At 38.9% G+C, this 12,209-nt stretch overlaps 1 long non-coding RNA gene across 2 annotated transcripts; it reads right to left on the bottom strand.

Moving 5' to 3' along the window:
* On the bottom strand, window positions 7,605–9,395 carry LOC110433429. 2 transcript variants are annotated; one of them, XR_002450856.1, is made up of 3 exons: window positions 9,287–9,395; window positions 9,091–9,203; window positions 7,605–7,858 (listed from the first exon to the last, which is right to left on the bottom strand). It is a non-coding gene; the product is annotated as an uncharacterized LOC110433429 (long non-coding RNA). The 2 variants fall into 2 exon arrangements; XR_002450857.1 differs by having other exon boundaries at window positions 9,091–9,200.

The following is a 12,209-nucleotide window of genomic DNA, read 5'->3' as shown; positions in this document are numbered from 1 at the left end:
ATTTGAAGAGATTGATGTGGTGTTTCTTTGCCTAAGAGGGCCCATGCAAGGTTATTAAGGAAGTTTTCGAGAAAGTTTTATTTGGCACGCTCTTTGGGTCATGTCAATAAAATCTTAGAAAATTATAAAAAGAAAATCCAATTTTATCAATAGATATTTAATACGATATGCTTTAGTTTAAAGTTTTTGTTGTACATGTAGATCTATGTGTTTCTATGTTCAATTCATAACTACAACTTCTATGCTCTAATTATAGTAAAATTTTTATGGTAGGCTAATCATTGTATGCTTAAGCTTCAGCGGAGCATGTATAACTGAGTTAAAGATTTACCTAGGTTTATGCTTGTTTAGGGATGAAAGTAGTACGGATAATCCTTACTCCACTCTGAATCCGAATTTTAAGGATATTAAGAAGTGTTTTTAATATCCATGCGGATACGGATGATCTAAATCTGACTATATGCGGATGCGTCGTATGTTTTGGTATTAGTGAAATTTGCCAGATATGCATTATCTATTAATTAAACTTGGATTGTCAAGATAATTAAACTCGAATTATCCGATGCTTATAATAGAATGATGCAAATGTTTTAATGAATTGTTTTTCATCATAAAAAACAACATGAAAACATGTATTATCTGATTTAAAAAAGTTTGCTTCCGCTCGGTCTGAATCCATACCATGTCCAACATCCTAAAGAATCTGTATTCACATCTAAATCCATACAATATTCGATCCACTCCTAATCCGATAAAAAAACATGGATTAGAAAATGGAAAAGACATTATCCGCTATGATTCAACCCATTTTTATCCTGCTTGTTTTATATATAGTTAATGACTAGTTAAAACATGTTTATTATTATTTGTTTGTGTACCAAATATTTAATTTGAAGCTGAGATTTTTATGGGTGATAGAAGATAACAAACATAGCAAATATAAAAAGATTACATGCCCACATTAGTAGATCAATTACTGCAATAAAAACAAGTTTTAATTGCAAGAAAGCATGTGATATAAAGATAAATCTAAAGCTCAACATTTTCTGCAATAACATAGTGAGGTTAAGTGTTCACAATGCATAACAACATTATTCAAAAGGCAATGGAACCACCGTTCCATTTTTACAACTTTTTAACTATCTACTAGTATATTGCCCGTGCTAACGCTACAGTGATATTTAGAAAAAAAAATTACAAAACTTAAATAAATCATAAAACTAAAAGACAAACCGTACACTAACAAAAAGGTCTATATGAAAATTACGGTACTTCATTTGGAAATATATATATATATTTATATTTATATTTATATTTATATTTAACAAATGCTATGTAGAAAAGTTGAGAAACACAGCTGATCTACAAATACCCATCATTTATCTTGTAATTTTGGTAACAAGTCCATAAAAATGAGATACTTGATTATAGTTAGTGTAGGCGTATATCTGCCTTACTGGACAAACAAGCAAGAAAAACAAAATTGTTGCCTGTGCTAACGCTACGGTGACATTTAGAAAAAAATACAAAACTTAAATAAATCATAAAACTAAAAAACAAACCTACCCCACTAACAAAAAAGTCTATATGAAAATTACGGTACTTCAGTTGGGAATATATATATAGTTTTAACAAATGCTACGTAGAAAAGTTGAGAAACACAGCTGATCTATGCCCATCATTTGTCTTGTAACCTTGGTAACAAGTCCATAAAAAATGAAATACTTGATTGTAGTTAGTGTAGGCGTATACCTGCCTTACTGGACAAACAAGCAAGAAAAACAAAATTGTAGAGATCGATTAAAGAAATAATAAAACAAAAAATACCTAACAAAATCAGGCACCTATCTTCAGTCTATCACGCAATGCCAAGAAAACAAGCAAACACTAAATTATACACAAGGCTAAAGGAAAATTAAAATACTCATGTTGAGAAGTTTCAGATGGTCTAGATTATTGTACAAAACCGCTCCAGATAGAAGAACATACATATATAATTTATTTATTCTCCCATCACGAATTAAGGGTGCATATAAAGTTAGCATTCTAGTGTGTAACATTATATTCTCTCTATTTTTGGTTGGTGCTCACGCTGGGAGGACTATCTGTCAAGTTCATAAAAGTTCAAGACTGAATACTGAACCAGGAGCAAAACCACAAATTAAGACCTAAATATTGAAGACTAAATTAGCACTAACTTTTGTAATTTAGGAACACATTTATCATGTCAAAACTTAGCAATCACCGGATAGAATATTTTACTATAAGCAATTTGTATAATTGTATTGCACAAATACTCAAACTGAGACCATTCCAAGTCTTGATAAATTGATCTGACAATCTGGTGAATTAGACCGAAAAAAAGCTAATAAACTCAATCTATTCTCACATCAAACTGGTTCTGTTATTCAAGTAAAATAACATACAACATGAACAAACTCGTGCAAATACTAAAGCCATTGACAGGATATTTCTTCTTTACTAATCTGAAGCAGGAACTATAGAAGATAAAATAGATGGAACAATCAAATGCAGCATGAAAAAAAATCAGGAATCTTTTCTAGTTGCTATGCGATCCGCTTGCTATGCCACCATGGTCAAGAAAGCAGCAGCCACCCCCTTTACTGCTACGATATGAAGATTTATTTGGCAATCATTAGTTTTAGCAAGTCGCTATTTTATTTGGCAGGTCAAAAAAATCTCTCTCCAACAATTTAGTATTCTAACTTGGTAAAATCACCATAAGCGTGGTTTTTTTTCCTGGGGCTATTTGCAAAGTGAACACAAAACTTTCTCGTAATTAATCAAACTCAAATCAGAAAATTTTCCTCTCTAGCAATTTTACAAAGTGAACATGGTAAAAAGTTTCTATTTGGATGCCCTTCTCTCTGTCTACGGCGATGGATGGCAACGGTCTCGCGGCTTTGACACCAGCGTCGGGCGTCGCGCTCGTGGCCAGCGGCTGCGCTCGCGGCGGGCATCGCGCTCGCGGCGGGAGGCGGGCCGGGCGGCGGGTGGCGGGCGATGGTCGGGCAGCGTGCTGCGAGGACGGGCGGGCGAGCGGACTGGCGTAGCTCCGGCGGGCGCGGCGGGCGACGGAGCCGCACGTGTGGTGAATTTATGTGATGTGTGATTGACGCGAGGCTAAGGGTGTGTAAGGTCGTGATCATACTTCTAATTTAGGTCATTAAATCTATAGGATATGTGTTGTGAGTCATTGATCTTGCAGGTGGGATTTGTCTAGAGAAGATTTCAATTATAGTAGAGATTAACTATTAAACAAGCATAAACCTAGATAAATCAATAACTTAGTCATACATGATCCACTGAAGCTTAAATTTTTACCATAGCTCAAGCATATAATTATTAGACTACCATAAAAATATCACCATAATTGGAGCACAAGATCTATAGTCATGAATTAAACACAGAAACACATAGGTCTATAGCTACAACAAAAACTTCAAACTAAAGCATGTCATATTATATATCTATTCCATAGATTATACTCTTGTGGAGTCTAACAAAACTAGATTTTTCTTTTTATAATTTTCTATAATTTATACCATTTTAAAGAAACAAGCAGTTTTTGAAATAAAAAAGAGCACGTGGCGCCACATCAGCGCCCACATAGGCAGTAGATTCATGTGTGGCTAGCTTTAGATGATGGCTAGGATGTGGACAAAGTTCATGGATACGAATGATAGAAAAAATTATGAATCTAGGTGAGAAGTAGAAAAAAAATTAAGAACCTATGACACAATTCAGTCTAACTATTAAATTCTTATGATGTATTTACAAGTTGCACTTTGGGTATACATTGTTGTAGTATTGTGGTGCAACATCTTGGTACTGTATGATTAAGAATTCGATCAACTTGCTAACTTTTACAATAGTAACAAAAACAATAGCATGCAAGATCACAAGGGTTCAAAACGATATGTGGTCAGCCTTTTAGCTAGGATGCAATGGTGATGGCAAACACATGATGGATAGATCAATCAAGAATATGGCTAGTGCAAAAGTTTAACTTAGTTATAATGTAGAGCTGAAACAAGTCTTCCTCGACAGAGTCACCAAAAATGTGTTCACCAGCAAGGCCTAGGTTGCCTGGTCACAAATGGACCGAGGAACCCAATAGATAACCAACATGTTTTCACGGTAAAGAGTGGCAAGGTTTACAAGCAAACCAATCAAGGGTAACTATCTCGCTTACGTGATGAAGAATGACTAGTTTTCAAGCAATCTAGCAAAGGAACCATCAAAACTCCCGTCTGGGAGCGACCCCATCGGGGCAAAGACACCGACAGGTTGTCCTAGGTTGGCCAACAAGTCTAGGATTCCAACCTTGATCAATGGATCAAGCGATGAACAATGACTTGGGAGTTGGAAGAAATTAAGGCAAAAGATAGATAAAGAATGGTAGTATATTGGTTTTTTTTGTTGGCTGGTCTTATCCTAGTGGACCTCCCAAAGACGCAATCTTCAAGTTTCTCATAAGATTAGAGGAATTTGGATCGAGTGTGGGAACAACTAGAATCGGACAGGGACGTCAAAAGTTCTAACAACAACGGTTCGTTAGATGCCCAACTCCCAAGACTTGAGAATGTGGGAACTTCCGATGCCCAACTCCTAATACTTGAGACCCTCGCGGAACTACTGATAGGTGTTGGAAGTTATGACATCTCAACCTCTCAAACAAATTTAACCTACTAAGACCTTTTTTTGTTGTTAACAGAGTGGCTTCTACTCATATATCTTGAGCAAATTGTAGGATCAAATTTGTGCTCCACTCGATCTCCTCCCTCAAATACGAAGTTTTCTTCTCTATGATATTTAGAGCTATTTTTGTGTGATTTTTTTGTTCTTACTTGTTGGCTGTGATTTTAGGGGCGGGGGAGGGCGTTAGGTGCTAGGACATGTGTGAGCAAGGCTAGATCAATCCCCTAACAAATCCCTCACTTGAGCATCACGAATTTGAAGTCTCCAAAGTTTTTCATTCGTTAGGGTTTCTCGAATTTCTAAAATTCATGACAATTTTTCAATCTTTGTGTTGGAATAGATTTCCTATGATGTAGTGAGGCTTTGATCCAAACCTCTCTTCATCTAGTTTTGGTTTGGCTCTTTTTTGTATTTATTATCTGTACTGTGTCGTTTTTGAAACTTCTGTTTTCAAAAGAATGATAGCACAACTACGTTGGTTTTTAGTTCATTTTAAGTGCAGCTCATGTAGTTCTACTTAGGCCCGGTGTGAATAGTCTATGATTATAATAATCATATGATAATTAATTTTTGATCCAAACATGATTAATTATACAATGGATATATAATTATAATCAAAACCTCTTACTATCATAACCCCAGAATCTAGATGAGTTTCAGGTGATTATGGATGCTGAAAATTTAACTTGCCCCCAATCGATTGGCCAACTTGCCAAACTAAAGGATAGATATAAATTTCTCACTTTAAGTAACCATAATCTAAGGACCCAAACATTTTGGTTATTATAATCCATAATCTTGATTATAATAATCCTATGTATAATCCTAATTATAATAATCCAGCTATGATACAAACAAACCCTGAGCATCAAGAAAGTATGCAGTTCTGAAACCACTGCATGCATCTCCTTGAAGTTGGTTTCCTTCTTTGATTTTCAGTAACATCATCAGTTCAGTATTGCATCAGGGCTACATCAGGCTTTTTGTTGCTACTCTGTTTCCTTGTTTTCCTCTCTACATTTCTTCTGAAGACAATGTGGATTGATAGTAGCATATTTTTCTCATCGACAATTGCTTCAATTCTGTTGTTCTCCAACCCGTCATACAGTTGGACAAGTCTTCATTTTTCAGCTACTTGCTGTCCTCTCATCAGTGAACCAGCAGTAGGCCGACAATTGCACCCAGATATTCAGTAGTTAGGCAGCTACTACGTGTGTTTACTTTGTGGAATCTTGCTTTCAAGAAATAGTGAACTACTAATCAAGCAACGATTAGCTCATCAGTGAGTTCTAACTATTTTATTTGTCTTTTGCTTGATCAAGTACTTGGTGTTGCTTTGTTTAGTATTCATGCTATCATTTTTGTTGCACATTAGTTCTCACATTTTTCAGTGATGTGTAGTAGGTTGCAGTCTTTTCGTTATGTCCAATGATCTGACTCTCTTCTTAGTTAAATTGGTTATTTCCTAGAGCATTTTCGAGAAATTCCTAATTATTCCCACTACACCAGGAAAGATCATCCTGACAGGCTATCACTGTCAGGTACTAATATGTTGTTTGTAAAAAAACACTTTTATTTTGAGATGATTTACAAGTCTAAATATTTATTATAAGTTCTCGGATCAGATTTCAGATAATTAACAATGTCGAATGGAGACAAAGTCAATGTCAAAGTTGTAGTACTCGACGAGATATACAACTTTGTGGTTAACAATATTTTCATTTGAGATCGTTTGGAGTGTCAAATATACAATATAAGATTTAAAGTTGTGTAGTTAAAAGGACAACGTTACCCACCCGTTTAGTTGGTATGTGGGCTCAAGGAAAATGAATGTTGAGGTGCCGAATTTGAATCATGAGAAACACATGTTTTTATATTTTTTATCACTTAAAAAACCATTTATATGTTCGGGTGTCCTATCACACCACTAGTTAGTTGGTATATGTGTGTGATCTTGCCAACTATTAAAAGAGACTAATGTTCGATGACGAGCCACGCGGCGTGTGTAGTGGTGTTTCTGCGGATCTGCAAGACCTCCATAAACTCTGGGGGAGACGGTGGTGATGTAGATCCACGACAACATGCATGACGTTGTGCGTCCATGCATGCAGGGATGTTGAGGTGTGGGAGCCTGGGCGACATTGGTCATCCGATATGACGATGGTTGGTGATGAGAGAGAGAGAGAGGTGTTCCATTCGAGGGTGAGCATGACAAGATCGTCACGCCGGCGGATACTTATAGTCGTAGTTAGACACGAGAGAGGACCAAGGTGATCAAGTACGACAGGCACAGGGACCACCCTTCACGTTGTAGACGCCGGAAGCCTGTGCATATGCATGGAGGTCGATGATATGATAGCGCAGCCGCGCATCGCCTCGCTTCACTACTGCAGGCTGATTCTTCGCCGAGTGTCTGTTACACTCGGCAAAGGCAAAATTGTACTCGGCAAAGCCTTTGCCGAGTGCAACACTTGGCAAAACCTTTGCCGAGTGCAACACTCGGCAAAGAATTACGGTGAAGATGTTAACGGTAAAGCCAGCTTTAACGAGTGCCAAAATGCGGATTCTCGGCAAAGGAGTTACCGAGTGCCACGGTGACGCTCGGTAAAGATTTAACGCCGTCTATCAGGCAGGTCACGCCGTGTTTTCTTTGCCGAGTGCAACACTCGGCAAAGATTTTTATTTTTTTAAATTAAAAACTCTCTTTGCCGAGTGCAACACTCGGCAAAGACTTGTTTTAATATTTTTTCAGTATTTTCTTTGCCGAGTGCCATGACCATTGCACTCGGCAAAGCCACCTCTGAAAAATCTTTTTTTTGTTTTCCCCCATGTAGACAACAATGCATATATATATACACACACACACACACCAGAAACCACGATTCAATAGCAAATAATCACAAACCACAAATTTATATCAAAAAGGACCAAATTTGTCTGAAATCCACAATATGTTACAAACCACAGCTCATAGTCCACAAGTTCAATACATAAAAAAGAATCCGCAAGCGGCTCACGGCGACTGTGAGGGATGGGACGCCCCAACGTGCGATCCCAGAGACGGTCCGGGTGGGGACGGGCCGACTTGCGATGCCGGCGACTCTCCGCAATGGTTTGACGCTGCCGCCGATTGATGCTGCACAAAAGAGAAGAGATTGCATGTGAGTGAGAAGAAAAAAAATGTAAATAGTTCAAACAAAAGTTAAAAACTTTGGCAGCACCTCCCCTACACGGGGAGGTTCCCAAAACCTCCAACAAAAACGTCGGCACGAAGGCTGACAAATATATTTCCAACACATAGCCCGACATATGAACAAATCTGGCACGAAGGCCCACACATCAACAGATCTAGTAGGCAGGCCATCGGTAGGTTTGACACTAAAAAGCTAACATGTTTTGAATAAACAATTACCCAAAAGCACGAACATGGGTTTCAAGGATGAGCTAATGTATCATCATATAGGACAATTTAATGTGCATGCTAGGCTGCTGCCCTCATGTTTCAGCAACCACAAAAAAAAGATGTGCTTACTGTACAGCAATAATTTCAAATGTGACTACAAGAAAGTTTACTTGGTTTTAATTTGCATATTGCTGTCAGGTAGTACAAAATATCAAGCTCATGCAAGAATAATTAAGGTCATGCAAGAAAAATGTGTGATGTTATATATTTATCTCAAAGCTTGATAAAGAATGATCTTGTCACTTTCATATTTCACATTGAGGCAAGCGCAAGGTTGTGAACATTATATACTGATCACCAGTTTACTAAAGTCTGAAGAAATTCTACGGAAAAGTAGTGGACGTATTGAACTGCAATGCATAAATGTATTTGATCATAACAATTCAATAATGTAGTACGTATGTACATGTACATAATTTATCCATTCAGATTTGCAAGGCCAAATGGAATCTGTAGTTTTCAGATTCCAAAAAGAACTGGTTGTTGCTCAATCGTATATTTACGGTCACAAATAAAGCAGAAGAAACTTATATAAATAATTGATACGCTGTATGCTCAATTCAAATTAATTACTTAATCAACTTTTGAAAAAATCTAATCAATTAACTATTTAACTAACTTTTGAACAACTACTTTATCAATCTGAGGCTCTGTTGCTAAGTGCGACTGGATGCCTGGATTGCTTGGCTGCTGCCTCAGTGCCTGGTTACCGTGCATTTTAGGAGACAAAAGCTAATTTACTCATGCATTTTGTTACTTCTGTAGTGGCAGAAGCCGTTCTTATGATCGGAGGTTGCGCTCAAGGTCACCTGGTTACAGTGATTCTCCTAGGGGTAGATCAAGGTCGCACAGCCCAAGCCACTCGCCAGCACCTAAGCGAAAGCACTATTCAAGGTACGACTTACATCCATCCGCCTCCTATGTGCTGATGAAAACTCCATGTGCTTGTACTGTTAATGTCCCAGTTCAATTGATTGGCCTACCTTCCTCCTTCTTGACAGGTCCCCGCGTTCACCTGCTGAGAGCAGATCAAGGAGTTTGTGCCCCAGTGTTAGCAGAATAGCAGGTCTCCTCGCAGACAGAGATCTCAGGGCGACGAACCTTGATGTTTGACCTGTTGAACCACTGCACCGGCGCCGCTAGCCAGGGGCGGGCGCGCGTGCGGCCTGGGTGCGGCCGGCGGCGGGCGCGCGTGCGGCCTGGGCGCGGCCGGCGGCGGGCGCGCGTGCGGCCTGGGCGCGGCCGGAGGCGGGCACGCGTACGGCCTGGGCGCGGCCGGAGGCGGGCGGCGCGCCTGCGGCGGACCTGGACAGCAGCAGCTTGGCCGGGGGCAGTGCGGCCTGGCCTGGGGCGGCGCGGCGGCGGAGATCGGGCGGAGGTGGCGGCGGCGGCGATGGGGATCTGCTGGAGGCGTCGTGAATGGAAAGGATGTGTGCGAGGATTTTTTTTTTTTTTACAGAAACAAGCCACGGGTGGGTGTTTTGTTGGGCTTTAGGGTTAGCTCTTCGCCGAGTTAATTAACAGAAAAATTGTTTCTAATTATAAAAAAAGAAAATGGTTGTTTGTAATTCTTAAAAAAATGAATGTTTTTCTCCTCATTATTTATAACTCTATTTTCAAATATTAAAAATTGTTCGAGTTTGCTTTCTAAATTTTTTAATTTATTTTGTTTCCTTACATTATTCTCGAAAAAGTTAATTTGAATTGAAGGTGCTTGAAATAATGAAATTTAGTGTTTTAGAAAAATGATATTCATATTTATAAGTGTATTTTGAGGCCGTATTTATGAACTCGTCCAAAATTATAAACATCTTGTTCATGTAACATGACCATCGGCTTGTGGTCTAAATGTTTTAAAATTATATAAAATGTGAATGAAGTCCGTAAAACATGAAACTTGACAAAGTCTCATGTTATCATATGTAGATGTTATGATAAAAATTTGAGACGATTTGGAGAACGTTGTCACGTCGAATGCCTAAAACCTAAACATGACCATGGATATAGTGAGTGTGATCACATGTAATCATGTATGAGTTTTAGACATCCGACATCATAACTTAGTCGAAACCTTCTCAATTTTTTATCATAGCCTCTATATGCAATAACATGACGCATCAACAAGTTTCGTGATTTTTGGACTTTGTTCGAATTTTATATAATTTAATAACTTTTCTTGCAAAAATACCTCGTCATGTTAGGTCAACAAGATGCTTGACATTTCATGTGAGGTCTTGGATACAACCTCAGCATAAACCAAAAATCATGAATATTATTTTTATAACGATCAAATTTGATTATTCCATAAACATACAGTTCAAATTTGAAATATTCCAAAAAATTCAACAGGAGGAAAAAATAAAGAAATATATTTAAAAAACTCAAAATTGTCCCAAATTTGAACATAGAGTTTTAAACAATGTGGTAAGGCCTCACAAAAAACATGGGTAAAAAAAACAAAAAACAAAAAAAACTTCGCCGAGTGCTAGGCCGCGGCACTCGGCAAAGAGAGCTCTTCACCGAGTGCTAGCCAGTGGCACTCGGCAAAGAGCCCTTTTTGCCGAGTGCCACATCCCGGCACTCGGCAAAGCAAGCGTCTTCGCTGAGTGCTTATGCCGGCTCTCAGCAAAATACATATTTTTTTAACAGCGTATGCGGGGGCGGCCGTCATGTTATTTTTATTTTGTTGGGTGGCCTTCTTTGCCGAGTGTTGCACTCGGCAAAGAATACCTTTGCTGAGAGCAGCTCTTTGCCGAGTGCCAGGCTCTTTTTGGCACTCGGCAAAGCCACTCTTTGCCTAGTGCAAATCTTTGCCGAGTGCAACACTCGGCAAAGAGAGACTTTGCTGAGTGCCCGAGTTTTGGCTCTCGGCAAAGCCTGCGACACTCAGCAAATTTCCCTTCTCCCGTAGTGCTTGTAGTCATACTCAATGTGGCCGGCGGCCGGCTTCGCGTGCATGCAGTGGTCAAACCACGGGCGCATCAGCCCAATCATTCTTTTAAATACCTATGTAACTATTAATATTTATAGTACAATAAATATTAATTTCACCTTTTTTTCAAATATGATGATTTTGATAAAAAAAAATAGTGTAATATTTTTTAAAGTTTTTCTCTACTCCTAAAAAGAATCACTCGGACCCATCTACCGTCACCGCGGTGAAGCCTGCTAGCTATTGTTTGCGCCGATATGTGGGCCCCTACGACGTCTCTCCCGCACACGCCCCCACTCGGTCGTTCGTCCGTCATCTAGGGCAACCAAAAAAAGGTTTTTCTATTCACGCCATTACACACGGGCCTTGTTTAGTTCCAAAATATTTTGCAAAATTGACACTGTAGCTTTTTCGTTTGTATCTGACAAATATTGTCCAATCATGGACTAACTAGGCTTAAAAGATTCGTCTCGTCAATTTCGACTAAACTGTGCAATTAGTTTTTATTTTTGTCTATATTTAATACTTCATGCATGAGTCTAAAGATTCGATGTGACGGGGAATCTGGAAAATTTTGCAAAATTTTTTGGGAACTAAACAAAGCCACGGCGCTCACAAAGCGAAGTGGCCCTTAGCGAGGTCCCTGGCGCTGCGGCATTCGTGACATGCCATTGCCACACGCGGACCAAGCTAGCGCACTGCATGCGGTGGACACGGGGCACGAGCGGAGCCGACCTATTATAAAGTCGTTGTACGCGCGAGCCATGGATGATGATTGCCTGGTGGACGGAGACGGAGCTGGTGCGACGTATAGTAGGTGCAGTGGATATATGACGGCAAGCAAGTCAAGTACATATGATGTCTATCCACCGCCGAGAGCTGTGTCATCGATAGCAATGGCATCTACAGCCTTGATTAGATAAAAAAAATTACAAAATAGACACCGTAGCACTTTCATTTGTATTTAATAAATATGTCTAATTATGAACCAACTAAGCTCAAAAGATTTATCACTTAAATTACAGATAAATTATACAATTAGTTATTTTTAATCTATATTTAATACTTCATGTGGTTTTTGTAAGATTTAAT

This window comes from Sorghum bicolor, chromosome 3 (genome assembly GCF_000003195.3).
Source record: "Sorghum bicolor cultivar BTx623 chromosome 3, Sorghum_bicolor_NCBIv3, whole genome shotgun sequence".
NCBI lineage: Eukaryota > Viridiplantae > Streptophyta > Magnoliopsida > Poales > Poaceae > Sorghum > Sorghum bicolor.
The sequence above is the reverse complement of the archived record's forward strand: the minus strand, read 5'-3'. Positions and strand labels throughout refer to the sequence as shown.